This window comes from Tupaia chinensis, unplaced genomic scaffold, assembly GCF_000334495.1.
Source record: "Tupaia chinensis unplaced genomic scaffold, TupChi_1.0 Scaffold143796_1, whole genome shotgun sequence".
NCBI lineage: Eukaryota > Metazoa > Chordata > Mammalia > Scandentia > Tupaiidae > Tupaia > Tupaia belangeri.
Genome location: NW_006203646.1, coordinates 880,447 through 895,428, shown reverse-complemented (window position 1 = coordinate 895,428; position 14,982 = coordinate 880,447).

Genomic DNA, 14,982 nt, shown 5'->3' with positions numbered 1-14,982 from the left:
TCTAATGTATAAAATTGGTCCCTGAATTCTGTGATAATGGTCCTTAGAAACTTTCCATCATATTGAAGGAGCAGATGAGAAAAACATGGATATTCTGCTGAAGCCCGAAACACTGACTGGGAGAGATGGAAACAAGGATAAGAGGCAAACCTCCTGAGCGAAGTAACTGGGTCATGAGCTCCATGAGGTAGCTGAATTGTGTTGATGGACTGTGAGAGAGAGAAGGATCAAGGGTGAAAAGTTTTTACATGAGAGACATTCTACTTACTGTGATCTACTAAGTGTAGGAGGACTATCCCACCACTTTCTTCATGGTATGATGAAATACCTAAGAAAGATGCTATAATACTGCCCTGATATTTTCTCATTCCAGAAATAATTGTATATTTATGTTGTAGCACAGGTGAAATAAAGTGACAGGTTTGATAAATTCTATTTGCTTTAAATTCATAATTCTGAAATTTTAACATGAACACATATCTCCATGAGATCCTTCAAAAATGCTGATTATGATTCAATAGATTTGAAGTGGGGCCCAAAGTGCTGCACCCAGGCAGTGTTGATGCTGCAGTGGTAGGGATCACACTTTGAAAGGCAGGTCTTTGTATTCTGGAGAAGTGACTGGCAAGGAGTCAGTGTGCGCAGGGAGGTTTTGAGGCAAAGTAACCTCTGTCAAGTCTTTGAGCTGGGACTTTCAGAGTTTGCAAGGTAGAGTAGAACCAATGTGGTAGAGAATACAAAATCTAATTCAAGATTATTCATCTAGTAATAGGTTCGGCACCCCAAACCCAAAAATCTAATATCTAAAATGTTTCAAAATTGAAAACTTTTCGAGTCCTGACATGATGCCATAAGTGGAAAATTCCACCCCTGATTGTATGGACTAGGTCACAATTGAAATGTTACAATACAAAAATATTGCATAAAATTACCTTTGGACTATGTATATAAGGTATATAGAAATGTAAATAAATTTTGTCTTTAGGCTTTGATCCTAACCCCAAGATATCTCATTAGGTATATGCAAATATTACAACATTTTTAAAAAATCTGAAATCTGAGACAATTTGCAGTCCCAAGCATTTTGGATAAGGGAATATTCAACCTGTATTTTTTTAAGAGGTTTTTGCCATATGACATGTGTGCTTGCCAGAGAGAGAGAAGAACAGAGATAGTGAGAAGAAAAGTGATAAATCACCTTCCAGTGGGGATGGCCACACTGAAATCTCTTCTCCATTCTCCTTCTGGGATCTTGGGCACACATGCTCTTGTGCCTAGCCGCAGGGTCCAGATCTCAAGCCATATTTGGCCATGTGGGAGTCAAGTGACATAACCATTAAAACTTCTGCTGGCCCCACCCAAAGTGTATTAAGACCATGAAAAAAGAAAGAAGACTCAAATTATTAAAACTGAGAATAAAATATAGGGCATTACTACCATCCTTACAGAAATAAAAAGCAGGTGGCTTGATAGTGAAGATGCTAGATCCCATGTGACCGACTCCAGAGTTGTAGTCTTAGACCTGGGGGCTTGAAAAACATGCTGCGTGCATACTCATGCCTGCCCAAAATATAAGAGGAGAATAGAGGGTAAGGGATTGTGGCTGTCTTCCTTGGGTAGTGATTTCTCACTTTCTCTCTTAAAACCATGCACACCCTATGGCAAAAATCTTTTTAAAAAGCAAAGAAGGATAATAAAAGAACACAGTGCATAACCTGTGTATCAACAAACTACATAACCTGGACAAAAAGGAAAGATTTCTAGAAAGATCCAAGTACTAAAAACAATCTTAGAAGAAATAGATATTCTGGGACCAGCAGTGGGCGTAATGGCTATGTCGCTGGACTCCCATGTAGTCAACCGAGGTTCGCGTCCTGGACTTGGTGGCTTAAAACTCACCCTGGACGCGTGTGCGTGCGTGCCCAAGATCAGAGGAGAAGGGATCGCGGCATGGCCATCCCCCCTGGGGGGTGATTTCTCGCTTTCTATCTGTCTCTCTGTCTCTCTCTGACTGTCTGGCTAGCGCACGCGCCCTATAGCAAAAAAAACAAAACAAACAAAAAAAAAAAAACAAAAAAAACCTCTCAAAAAAAAGAAAGAAATAGATATTCTGAGTATACTTACGTTCAAGTAAAGAGACTGAATTAGTAAATTAGTACGCTACAAAGAAGGCCTAAATCAATGATGTCACTGAAGTACAGTGTTAAAACATTGAAAGAATAATGGACACTAATCTTCACAAATAGAAGAGAACTCTTCTGTTAATAGAAGAATTGGAAACACTTTCCACCTCACTTTATGAGGACAGTACTATTTTAATATCAAGGCAGACAAAAACTTCACACATGCAAAAAAACCCAAAAAAAACAAAAAACAAAAAACCACTTTCCACCCCATTTTATGAGGGCAGTACTATGTAAATATCAAGGCAGATAAAAACTTCACACATGCGAAACAAAACAAAAACAAGAAAGAAGGAAAGAAAATCACTACAAATCTATACTCTTTGTAAACACTAAGAAATCACATCTAGTGACATATAAATAGAATTATACACCATGACCAAGTAGGATTTATCCTAGGAATTCAAGGTCACCTTAACATAAAAGTCAGTGTAATATACCATCTTAATAAACTAATGAAGAAAAAGAAGATCAAATATTAGATGCCTAAAAAGCACTTAATAAAGTATTACACCCTTTTCTAGTATAAACATTCAACAATTTATAAATAGGAGGGAACCTCCTTGACCTGATAAAAGACACCTATAGAAAAATAATTCATAGCTGTCATCATCATACTTAACAGTGAAAGAATTAATGTTCTCCCATTGAGAAAAGATAAGACAAGGATATTTATACTCACTATCACTTAAACTTAATATTGTACTGAAGCGCTAACCAGAGTAAATATTAAAGAAAAATAAATGAGTCATCTAATATATGTTGGATGAAGTAAAACTATCCCTGTTCACAAATGAACTATACATAGAAAATACTAAGAAATATATATATAAAAAAACCTACTAAACAGTTTATCAAGTTTTCAGGAAAGAAGATATATAATATACAGCATATATAATCAATATTATGTCTATACACTTGCAATGAGCAATCTGAAATGAAGTTATAAAAACAATTTTATTTATAGTAGGATAAAAAAGAATGACATATTTAGGAATAAAGTCAGCAAAATTCTACAAGATTTGAAATCTGACAGCTATAAAACATTGTTGAAAGAAATTAAAATAATGAAACAAATGAAATGATAGTTCGTGTTCATTGAGAGAATTACTTAATAGTGTTAAAATGGCAATAATTCTTATACTGAAATACAGCTTCTTTATAATCCTTATCAAAATCCAAGCTTGCCATTTTGGAGAAATTAACAAGCTTATTCTAAAATTTTGTATTGGAATACAGAAGAGTAAAAGCAATCTTGAAAAAACAAAGAACAAGGCAGGAGGACTCACATTTCCTGATTTCAAAACTTACTGCAAAGCTCTATTATTCTTTGGTACTAAAATAAGGCTAGACATAGATCAAGGAGATAGAATTGACAGTCCAGGATAAACCTAACATTTATAATCAATTGGTTTTTTAAAAATTTACTACAAGGAACATGTACTTGTTGGAGACGGAGTGAGAGAGAGAGAAAGCACTCCTCCTCCATTCCATTCTTTTCCCCAGATTTTGAACATGCATGCACATGTGCCCATTGTGCCAAACTGCTAGATCCAGGACTTGAACTGTACGCTTGGATCCAACTATATTCACCCCACACCCCTGGCTGGTTCAGTCAGTTGATTTTTGACAATGGTTTCAAGACAGTTCAGTAGGTAAAGCATAATCTTTTCAACAAGTGGCAGTAGAACAACAGGATATTTATATTCATATGAGTGAAGTTGGACACTATATCTGACATCAAATAAAAACCAAATAAACATAAATTTAAGAGTAAAACTAGAAAAGATGAGAATACCCTACAGTAGGCAGAGACACTAGAAAACAGAGGAAATAGATTGAAATAGAAATATTTTGTTCTTTTATAAAAATAATGATTCTGTTCATAGGTTGGGTGACCGAGTTTACACAAGGATAATAATTTACCCATGATGAATAGTCAGAATGGTTTTTGATCCATGCTAAGAGACTTTCTTGTTCCAAAATCATGACTCTCTTTTTCCTTATTAATGCTGTGGAAGAATGCATATTCATAAAAAATAAGTATTTTTCTCAACTTGGAGTAATATAATTGCAAATAATTGCTACTATGTGCTAGGATCTTTACTGAAAGGTATTTATTATTTCACTCTATTACAGAAGGTAAAACTGAGTCTCAAAGACTTTCAATGACTTACCCAAGTTTTCCCACCCAGTAAGTGGAATAAGTTGAGTCTGTGATACTAGATTTAAAAATTTATGCTCATTTTACTGTGTCTCTCACAAACCGGTGATGATCATTGAAAATGAAATGTTAATGTTGGACTCTGCTTTTAGAACTTTTTTTTAAGCGACAAATTCAATGGCAAATTTAGCAACACAGAATCTAAATAGCTTGTCCATGATTATATAAGTTCAGACATAACAGATCTAGAAGAATAATTGTTTGACCTCTATCCAAGTATTTGACACTGGGATATGAGGGTTTTTTTGTTTGTTTGTTTGTTTGTTTTTTTCAAATTATCATGTGTGAACCTTCTTTCTTCAATCAGATTTCAAAATCTTTGAGAGAAATATCACCTCTTAGACTTTGCTACCTTCCTCTTCTTGTGCTCTTTCCCCACAGATTTAGCTGCAAACATCCAGACCTAATTGGAATAATGTTAATTTGTATTTTTCATAGGGCTTTACTGCAAGAACTATCAACCTTGACACTTTTGACATATTATTCTTGATTCTTTGTGTGTGTGGAGGGAGAAGAAGGGGGTGTCCTGTCCACTGGGAGGTATTTATCAGCATCCATGGCCTTTACCCACTAGATGCTAGTAACACTATATTTCCCCAGTTAAGAGAATCAAAATAGTTTCAGATATTGTTAGATGTCTTCTAAGAGAAGGAAGGCCTGCTTCCAATTGAAACTACTACTTTCTGTCAGTAAAAGGTGCTTAAAATGTTTTATTTATTTATTTGTTTACTCACAATTCTTAGCCTTGTGAGGAAGTAGACTGTCACCATTTTACAAATGAGTCTCTGGGAGATTTATAGAAGCAGCTCTGTAAGACTAAAAGCTGGTCAGATCAATTGACCCATAGGTTCATAGTTTTTCTTCTATGTAGCTCCTACTACCACAAAGATACATATATGAAGATTGGTGGGTGCTATTTTCCTTTAAAACTTTAAAAATGTTTTAAGAAATGAGGTGTTTTTTTTTTTTTCACCCTAGAATCCTTCTGTTTTCATGTCCCAAGATCTCAGCTACCTAGTCTTCTTTAGTTATGTGCAGTAGGAATTTTACTGTATATTTCACAGATAATGAAACTGAGAATAAGAAATGAGTTGGCCTAAATGAGGAACTATTAAAGATGTTCAATCATTGAAAGTTCCTCTGTATTTTAAAAAAGCAGGCACTATGTTATTTTAAGTTTATCCTTGTATCCCCGTACATAATACAGTATCTAGCACACAATACATAATAAATGATGAAGGGAAATAAGAGGGAGGGACAGAGAGAAATCAAGATTCAAACTCAGGTTTGTCTAATTTCAAGATACTCTTTCTCCTTTGACTTCCTGCCTTACAATTCAAATCCATCTGAGGACTGTTGGCTAGGTTTCAATGCCCTACAAGGTCATTGATAATTGGAGAAGAGTCAAGAATGGAGAAGGTAGAGGTAGGAGTACAGAAGTAACCCGGAAGCCCTCTACTTGGCCCTGGCAGCTAAGGAGGTTGAACAGCCTGTTCAATGGAGGAGGTCCAGAAACAGAGTCCATCATCATTTGAGTTTTGAATAAGAGGAATTCCATTCAAATTGTAGATGAGCTTTGCAGCAAAATCCCTGACTCTATTCCTATGGAAAGATGGGTTAGGGCTCCTCTCATTTAGATCTCATCCTAACAGCAGCGAGGATACATGTAAAGGCTCTGCTTTCTAGACCCCTTTGATCCTAAACTGTTGCTTGTAAACCTATTTCTTCATCTTCTTTTCTGGTGGATTCTTACTTCTGCTGAGGCCAGCTGCTCACACAATATGCTTGTAGCAGTGTTCCTGGCAGGTTTTTCCTCAGAAAAACTCTATTCGTTTATGGCCTTTCCAGCTGATTGCATGCTTTAGAGCTCACCAGGGTTCCAGAATCAGGAGAGTCCAATTGCCTGTAAGTATGCATCTTCCAGGGCCAGGTCAAAATTAGTGGGATAAAAAACACAGTTCTGACACTTACAATTTCATGTGACACTAACAGCAATGACAGTAACAGCAGCAACAACATGGAGCATTTGCTTAAAGTGCTAAAAAACAGTAAACCCTTGCTCAAGACCACCAAATTAGCTGGATGAATCAAGGGATTCAAGGAGGACAGAATTCGTTCCAGTTCTTTCTTGCCCAACTTCTCAAACCAATGAAATTAGACCGTTAATGGATCAAGTCAAATTAACTCAGCACAAAAAAAGAAAAAATAATTAAAGAACAGGATTCAAAAAAAAAAAAAAAAAAAAAAGAAAGAAAGAAAGAAAAAAAGAATGTGTTAACTCTTATAACTGAAAAGTCCTGGGCTTTTCTAATATTAGGTTGTTGGGAAAGTCATAACCTGTTTTTCTATGTTTAGCTATGCCAAAATGCATCATGACTATCCTGATGACTCAATAGTTGGATATGTAGACACTAAATGACACCTTTAGGGGTCGCTCTTCCTAATCCCATTCTAATCTTCCCCAAAGGACACCTAGTGGCCTTTGGGAGACATGTGCTCCTAGTATGCATTACTAGGTTTAGAAGGATTGGTTGATTGTGTCCCAAAGCCCATTCAGGAGGTGAGAAATGGGGGGAATCTTGATTGATAGTTGTACCTGAAACATGGGCTAGGTGTCCCAGTGGACCCTATTTGGTTGCTCATTCATAAGCAGAAAGCCAAGGAGCTGAGTTGAGCCAAAATTCAGAGCTTTGTGTGAATACCATGTTTACCATTTGGACCAATTATTTTAGTGCTTTTCTCCTCTACTTTTGTCAAAAACAAGATCTCTTCCCTGGTCATTCTCCCCTGTGGTTGTTATATCAGAGGTAGAGGCTTATTTGTTATTGGTTTTTCCACTCCTAGAACGTACTTATTAGGAGTAGTGGCTTCCTTTAATTGGATCAACTGGTTTGTGTTTTTAGTGAAAGAATATATAAGTAAAAAAAAATATTTAAACAATTCTGAGGCCAGCATCTGGTTTCTTCTGTGTCTTTCTGTGTTATCTGAAGTGAGAACAAAGACTTGATGTCTGAGCTTGTTTTTCACCTTTCAGATCAAGAGACCATTAATAGACCCATGGGATAGTCCTATATTAAATAAGTAAAGGCTACCAATTGCAGGACCCTTTCCTTGGTGTTCTGCCTTTTTTTTTTTTTTTTTGGCAATGGACATAGTCTGTGTTTTTGATTAATTATTTCTTATCTTGGACATTACTGAGTGCTATACCAGGAAATTTATAAATATTTCAAACTTACAAAGAAAAATAAGGATTAGCTGCATTTTTTAAAAATAATAAAACTGAGGAATAGAACGTTTAAATTGTTCAAGCAAGGCCACAGAGCTAATAAGGAGAGAATCTGGGATTCATACCCAGTCCTGTCTGGCTCTAAGCCCATCCAACTTGACACTTAGGACACCACATTGTTTATGTATGAGACATTTTTTTTAAAAAATCATTGTGCAGAGATGTCTTTCAATTGACTAGGTCTTATTAAAATAGATAAGTGGAAGGTTCTCTTAAATAAGAAATGCTCTTCCCCCCCCCCCTTTGGTGAGACTGAGGAATACTGTTCATCCCCAATTTTTGGATCATTATTAGTTAATTTGTTTCTGTAACCTGTGCCTCTTATATTTTTTTCTTTCTCTCACTCTCTTAGATTAATGAGTGAATTAACATGATCCGTGCACACACAGCACAGCAATATCTATGAGAGGCTGAAATCAAATTTGAGTCACTCTTATGCCCTTCCTCCCTCCACAGAAGAAAGACAGATAATAATGAAATATCTTAGAGAACAATATGGAACAAAATAACTCCTGGGCGCTTGTTTAAAAAAATGAAGATTGTTTCAGCCAAATAGTGGCACAGCAGTAAATCATGATGATTGCAAGGTAATTCTACATGGGAGGATCCTTGGTTCAAGTTCAGAGACCTCCTGAGTATAGTAGGCACATCCTCATTTATGATCCAGATTGACTAAAGGCAGTCTCTTACTCATAGAGGAAAGAAATGAGTAAGCTTAAAAAAATGACTCGAGACCAGCAGATGATGTAATGGTTATGTTGCTGAATTCCCACACAGACAACTGCAGTTTGCGTCCCAGACCCAACAGCTTCAAAGTCACACTGGGCACATGTGCGAACATGCCCAAAATCCCAAGAGAAGAATGGAGGAGAAGGGATTGTGGCATGTTCATCTCCCCTGGGGCTGGGGTAGATTTCTTGCTTTCTGTCTCTCTAGCAAATGCACATGCCCTATAGCAAAAGTCTCTCTTTAAAAAAAAAAAAAAAAAAAAAAAAGCCTCTCGTTCAGGTCCCAGTCTAAGAGATGATAATTTGATAGGTAAGGAATAGAACCAACTGAGGTGATTCAGATGAAAGTGATCCACAAGCAGGCAACATTTTGAGAAAATATGTTCTGAAAACTCAAGAATTAATTTGATTCTCATTAAATGTGTCCCCCTAAATTGAAGATTGGTAATTATAGTCTGTAATTGCTAGATTATATTAGAAAGGCCATATTTTAATAATAGAAAACTAGAGTTCTGGACCCGTCAGCTTTAAACTCACACCAGGTAAGTGTGCATTTGTGCCCAAAATCCCGAGAGGAAAATAAAGAGGGGATTGTGGCATGGCCATCCCCCTGGGGAGTGATTTCTTGTTTTCTGTCTTTCTCTGTCTCTCTGGTAAGTGCACATGCCTTAGAGAAAAATTATCTTTTAAGTTTCTTTTTTATATAAATAAAATAACAGTGCTGATAATACAGCTGTAATTTTTTTTTGCATTTTTTAAAATTTATATTATCATCATAATCTTCTTTATATTACATTGGATTACATATAACTTTACATTGACTTCCATTGCTTTTTCAAAAGGGAATGCCATGCATGTCGGTCAATACAGAGACATCAATCTCCCCGCTTTATCATTCAATCTTTTCCATGCATTTCCCAATAATTATTATTATTATAATTTTTTTAAAAACAGTCAATCACTATTTCTCATTTTGTTTGTTAAAAGACTTCACCCATCATGAAATACTTCCCAGACCAGTCCAGTTGAGAATACTATACATGTCATCATCAACAGATAATAAACCATATCTGTTTCTCACTAACATCCTCTCTATTGTTCACTTGCTATCTTTCTCTATCCTCTTCTCTCTCTTTTTTTTTATAGTTTTTTTTATTATATATTTTTTTCCCATCACAACACACAAATGAATTTTCCATCCAAAATACACTGTGCATTGGCTCAATCAAGCACGTCAACATATATGTTCTCAGCAAATAATTTCCCAATTCTTGTGTCCTGCATACCTTGCCTTTTGTTTTACCATCCTAGATTCCCCATCCCCCTCCCTCTGTTATGACCCATCCTCCTCCCACATTGTCCCTGACATCCATGATTGCCCTCCGTGCCTCCCCACTCCCCAAATGATCTGTCAGTGAACTTAATTAGTCTAAATATATCCAATAGTTATCGCAGCTGACACATACCTATACATGAACTCAAGTCTGACTTTAGGCCTAAACCCCAGTGAGTAAAAAGAGCATACTATAAAGTAGAACCCAGCTGGGCCCATACCGCTCCCTGCAGCCATGTATATATATATGTTTTTTTTCTCTTCCTCTTTTTTTTTTCCCCCTATGTTTGTCCCTCTGCCCTTTCCCACTCTCTCCTTACAATATCTCTGCTATATACAGTTGTCTTCCAGAAGAGTTACTGAAAAAGTGATACATACAAGTAAAGAGAGGCCACAAGTTCCAATTATCAGCTCATAAAGTTTTTGACAATAGGGAGCATAGATTCTATTCAGGGTTGGATTAAGGGAGGATCTCTTGCAGATCCACAATTGTAGGTGAGTCTCCAGGGAATGCAGTTTCAGGAAAGCAGTTCTGGTACGCAGGGATGATTATCAGCTGATGCGGCACAGCAGTCATCTTGTAGTTACCAGGAATGGTGTTGTGGGCTTCTGCAGTCTGAGTTGTCCTTGGGTATCTGGCTTCCTTAAGAATGGCAGAGTAGTTCTTGTTTTCCCCTGAGGTAATGCAGGGCTGATAACCGTCATCTTCTCAAGTTGCAAGCTCTTCAACCTTGTTTACGGCCTCCGGGCCAACCAGCGCCAGAGGGGCCAGGGATGCCGGGCAGGGGCATAAGCCCCCCCCCCCAGGGGCGTGAGCCCCCCGGGCCGCGGGGCCTCCCATACAGCTGTAATTTTAAAAAAGAAAAGAAAACTAGAATAGTGTCATGGGTCAAATGAAGTTCTCAAGTGTGTATGATTGTGAAATTTATTCTGAAAAAATTTTGACTAACCTAAGCCTATCTCACCAGTTTCTTCCATTATCCAAAACCCAAGATGGAATTTCCAGAGTCTTCAGATAGCACCTATAATATGAGCATCCAATCACTGGTAACAGAATAATAAATGACACTTACCGACGAAGATAAGTATGCTGTTATGCTCATTCATTAGTAGGAGAAGAAAAAAAAGGACTTCGCTAGAAATTAAGCCAGGACTTAGAAATTACACGTTTTCTTACATCTTTTGGGGCAAACAATTTGTGGGTATTGTGCATTTGAAAACTGTCATTTTTCTTTTTTTTTTTTTTTTTGGAGAGGTTTTCGCTATAGGGTGCGTGTGCTTGCCAGACAGACAGAGAGAGACATAGAGACAGAAAGCGAGAAATCACCCCCCAGGGGAGATGGTCACACCGCAGTCTCTTTTCCTCCACTCTCCTCTCGGGATCTTGGGCATGCACGCACATGTGCCCAGTGTGAGTTTTAAGCCACCGGGTCTGGGACGTGAACCACGGTCGACTACGTGGGAGTCCAGCGACATAGCCATTACGCTAACTGCTGGTTCCCCAAAGTGTCATTTTTCTGAGTTTAATTAACTCTGTTTAATCTGGTAACCTAGAAATGTATCTGTTTTCATATTTGCCATTACTAGGCAGTCCACAGAAGAAGAAATGTAAATAAGCAATACATATATGAATAATATTTAATCTCACTAATAAATAAATACAAAGGAAAATGATCATCTTTTTTCTGACTAAAAATTGAAAAATGTTTTAAGATAAATAATGTTATGGCAATGTTGGAGAGAATTGGGTAAGTGGTACTTACATTTATAGATGCTAAGAAACACAATATCACAATGTGTATAAAATTCTCAGAAGCATTTGTATAATTTTACCTAGCAACTCCTTTTATAGTGAAGGGTGGCAAAGAAGAATGAGCATTAATTTGCCTAGGACTGATCTTCCAAAGGCCAAGATGCCACGCAGTTGAGGAGTTTGTTAGATGAAACACTCACTTGGAAGTCTTGTGGGAAACAGCTCTGGCCCAGTGTGGAAATGAATTATCAGAAGTTCTGAGCAACCATGGCTGCACTCCAGGCCCCAGTCATGTCAGAGAGACATGTAACTTCCCCATTCAAAACCAGCAATGTGACAGAGTCTGTCATATTAGTTGCTCCATCACACACCTGAAGAATATCAAATTCTAGATTCAAATTTGCCTCTGATAGCAGTATACAGTGATGATGTCATTCTGGAATATAAACTCTTTAAGGGCAAGGAATAGTACTGAAGCTATTCTCCTTTTAATTTGAACTTATAAGCAGGATATTGGGAAATGATACTGGTGATGATAATGAGGATGATACAAGTCAATATTTATTATTTACCAGAGTAAAAAATTTCACATTCACTATGGGCAGTGAATTTTGACATTTTCAAAGGTAAAAGGTGGGCTCTTTCCTATACTCAAATTTATCACCATTGATTTTATTCTCTTAAACAACTGATTAATATACTTGAGGCAATAAAGTATATCTTATACAAAGTTAAGTATGAAGTTGGACCAAAACCTTATTTTTTTAAAAATTATTTTATTCATTGTCATAATTTTATTTTATTATTTTTGAAGTTGACCAGAGGGAGACAGAAAGAAAGAAGGAAAGTGAGAAAGCAAGCTCCCAGACTCGGGACTTGAACTACAGTCAGCCATGTGAGAGTTCAGTCATCTTAACCACCATACCACCTGCTGGCCCCCCAAAATCTTATTTCTAGAAGCCAAATGATGTCAGTTCTTTATTGCTTATGGCATGTTTTACATGATTTCATTTTTTTTCCTTTTGGTTCTGCTTTATCCTTTTGCAACATTTCCACTTACTTCAGGGCACGTTGAATCCAACATACTGTTTATAAGAAATGCAGATCCTACTGCACATATCCCATAGAGATGGTCATAGAGACAGTTTTGCTGCACAGTCACTTTGCAAAACAGTGAAACTATATCACAGTCTGGGCGATTAGTTTAGCACTTCTGTGTCTCAGGAACAAATGGAAGGTGAGTCCAAAAAAGTGTAGACAGAGGATAGGTAGCAAAGTGATTTCTACCCTTTTCATATATATAATAAATACATTTTCATTTTTGCCTTAAGCTCATTTGAGCTGGTTTTCTATTACTTCTACCTTGATGATCCCTAACTAATATAGACACTATAAAAAGCTCTAAGATAATTGAATAAAAAAGTATTACTTGTGGGAACCAGCAGTTAGTGTAATGGCTATGTCGCTGGACTCCCACGTAGTTGACCGCAGTTCGCGTCCCAGACCTGGTGGCTTAAAACTCATGCTGGGCACGTGTGCGTGCATGCCCAAGATCTCAAGAAGAGAGTGGAGGAGAAGGGATTGCGGCGTGACCATCCCTCCTGGGGGGTGATTTCTCGCTTTCTGTCTCTCTGTCTCTCTCCGTCTGTCTGGCGAGCGCACGCGCCCTATAGCAAAAACCTCTCCAAAAAAAAAAAAAAAAGTATTACTTGCCATAAAGGCTGTGCTAACTAAAAGAATAAAAATGAGATAAAATTAGTTTTAGTCAGCTTAGGCTACCATAACAAAATACCATAGACTGGGTGATATAAACAACAGAAATTAATTTTCTTACAGTTCTGGAGTGTTGCAGATCAAGGTGCCAGCTGCCTTTGTTTCTGATGAGGGCTCTCTTCCTATCTCATCAGTGGCCGCTTTCTCACCATGTCCTTCTGTAGCCTTTTCTTGGTGAGTACACCTGCCTGTCAGGTCTCTCTGTCTCCTTATAAGGCTGTCAAGCCAATCATGAGTAGCTCACCTTCATGACATAATGCAATTCGAATTACCTCCCAAAGTCTCCATGTTCAAATATGATCATATTGGAAGATAGTCAATGTATGAATGTCAGGGAATTATATGCATTCAGTCTATAATATGATCTTTACTGTGATGGAACAATAAATAAGAACAAAGTAATAACACCAGCTAGCACTTATTCAGTGCCCACCTATGTGTTAAATATTCTATGTTAATTAGATCATATAATCCTCACAAATAAATGAATAAAATTAGAAATGAATTTATCATTCCCTGTTTAATAGATGAGGAAACTAAAGCAAAGTCTGGTTATATAATTTGTCTGGAAACTCGTATTATAAGGGCTTGGGCTTCTAGGGACTATCTTGCTAAAGATCTTACTCTTAAATAATTACATTTTATTTCTGTTGAAAATATTTTATATCCTCTGCCTGTCTTTGTCATTGAAGTTGTAGCAGTTCTAATGAGATCACACCATTCAATTTGATAGTCAACCTTTAAGCTTTTCAAATGCTTTTCATTTATTATCTAAAGTGGAAACTGAATATCTTATGCCTTAGAATAAGAGCAAAAATGCTCAGTCATTCATATATTTATCTATTGACTACTGGTTGAATTCTTGCCTCATAAGATACATAAAGCTAGGTGCCAAGAATGCACAGATAATCAGAGCCTTTTTAATTGTTACTGTGCTTACTTTTACCAAAGTTCTAACCCTTTGGGAGAAATGTATTTCTATGAGCAAAAATAGTGAATCTTATAGGATATTGTCTCAAAAATCCTATTGACTTGCAGGAAAATTTCTTTCACCCTACTGTCTGGATATGAAAGATTATGAACTAGTTAAGTATTTGCAATAGGATATTGAATCCCTAGGTAAGAAGAAAAGTTGGCTATCAGATAAAGCTGTTTCTTCAGGGAAAGTCAGAGAAAAATGTAGATGATTTGGATGGGAAAAGAAGCTAAAAGTCAAGAGCAAATACATAAGTCAGCATAGTAGATATTTATCTCCTCTAAATATAATAATGCAACATAGCAAATAACACCCACTCCCAGTCTTCATGGCTTCATACTACTAGCATTTATTCTTGGCTCTTGGTTTGCTGGTTATCTGAAGTTGCTCTTCTGTGGGCAATATATTAAATCAACTTGCACTATTTTTGCCTTACATTTTGAGACTGGTGGTTTTCAAGGACATCCACTTCTCATGGTAAATGACAGGGCCAGGTTCTTTTAGAAAGTTTCCCCACCCCTCATATTAACATAGCTATCTTTTCTCGTGTCATAAATAAACCACTTCTTTTCTAAACTATTTAGTTTATTTCTTGAGAAAGCAAGCAGTGGACAGGTGGAGAGAAAGATAGGGACCCCTGTCAATATCTTGCTGTGTCATGATCGCCCACCCCAGACTTTCAGACAGCCAGGAAGATTACAAGCATGTCTGCAGGTATGTCTGGAG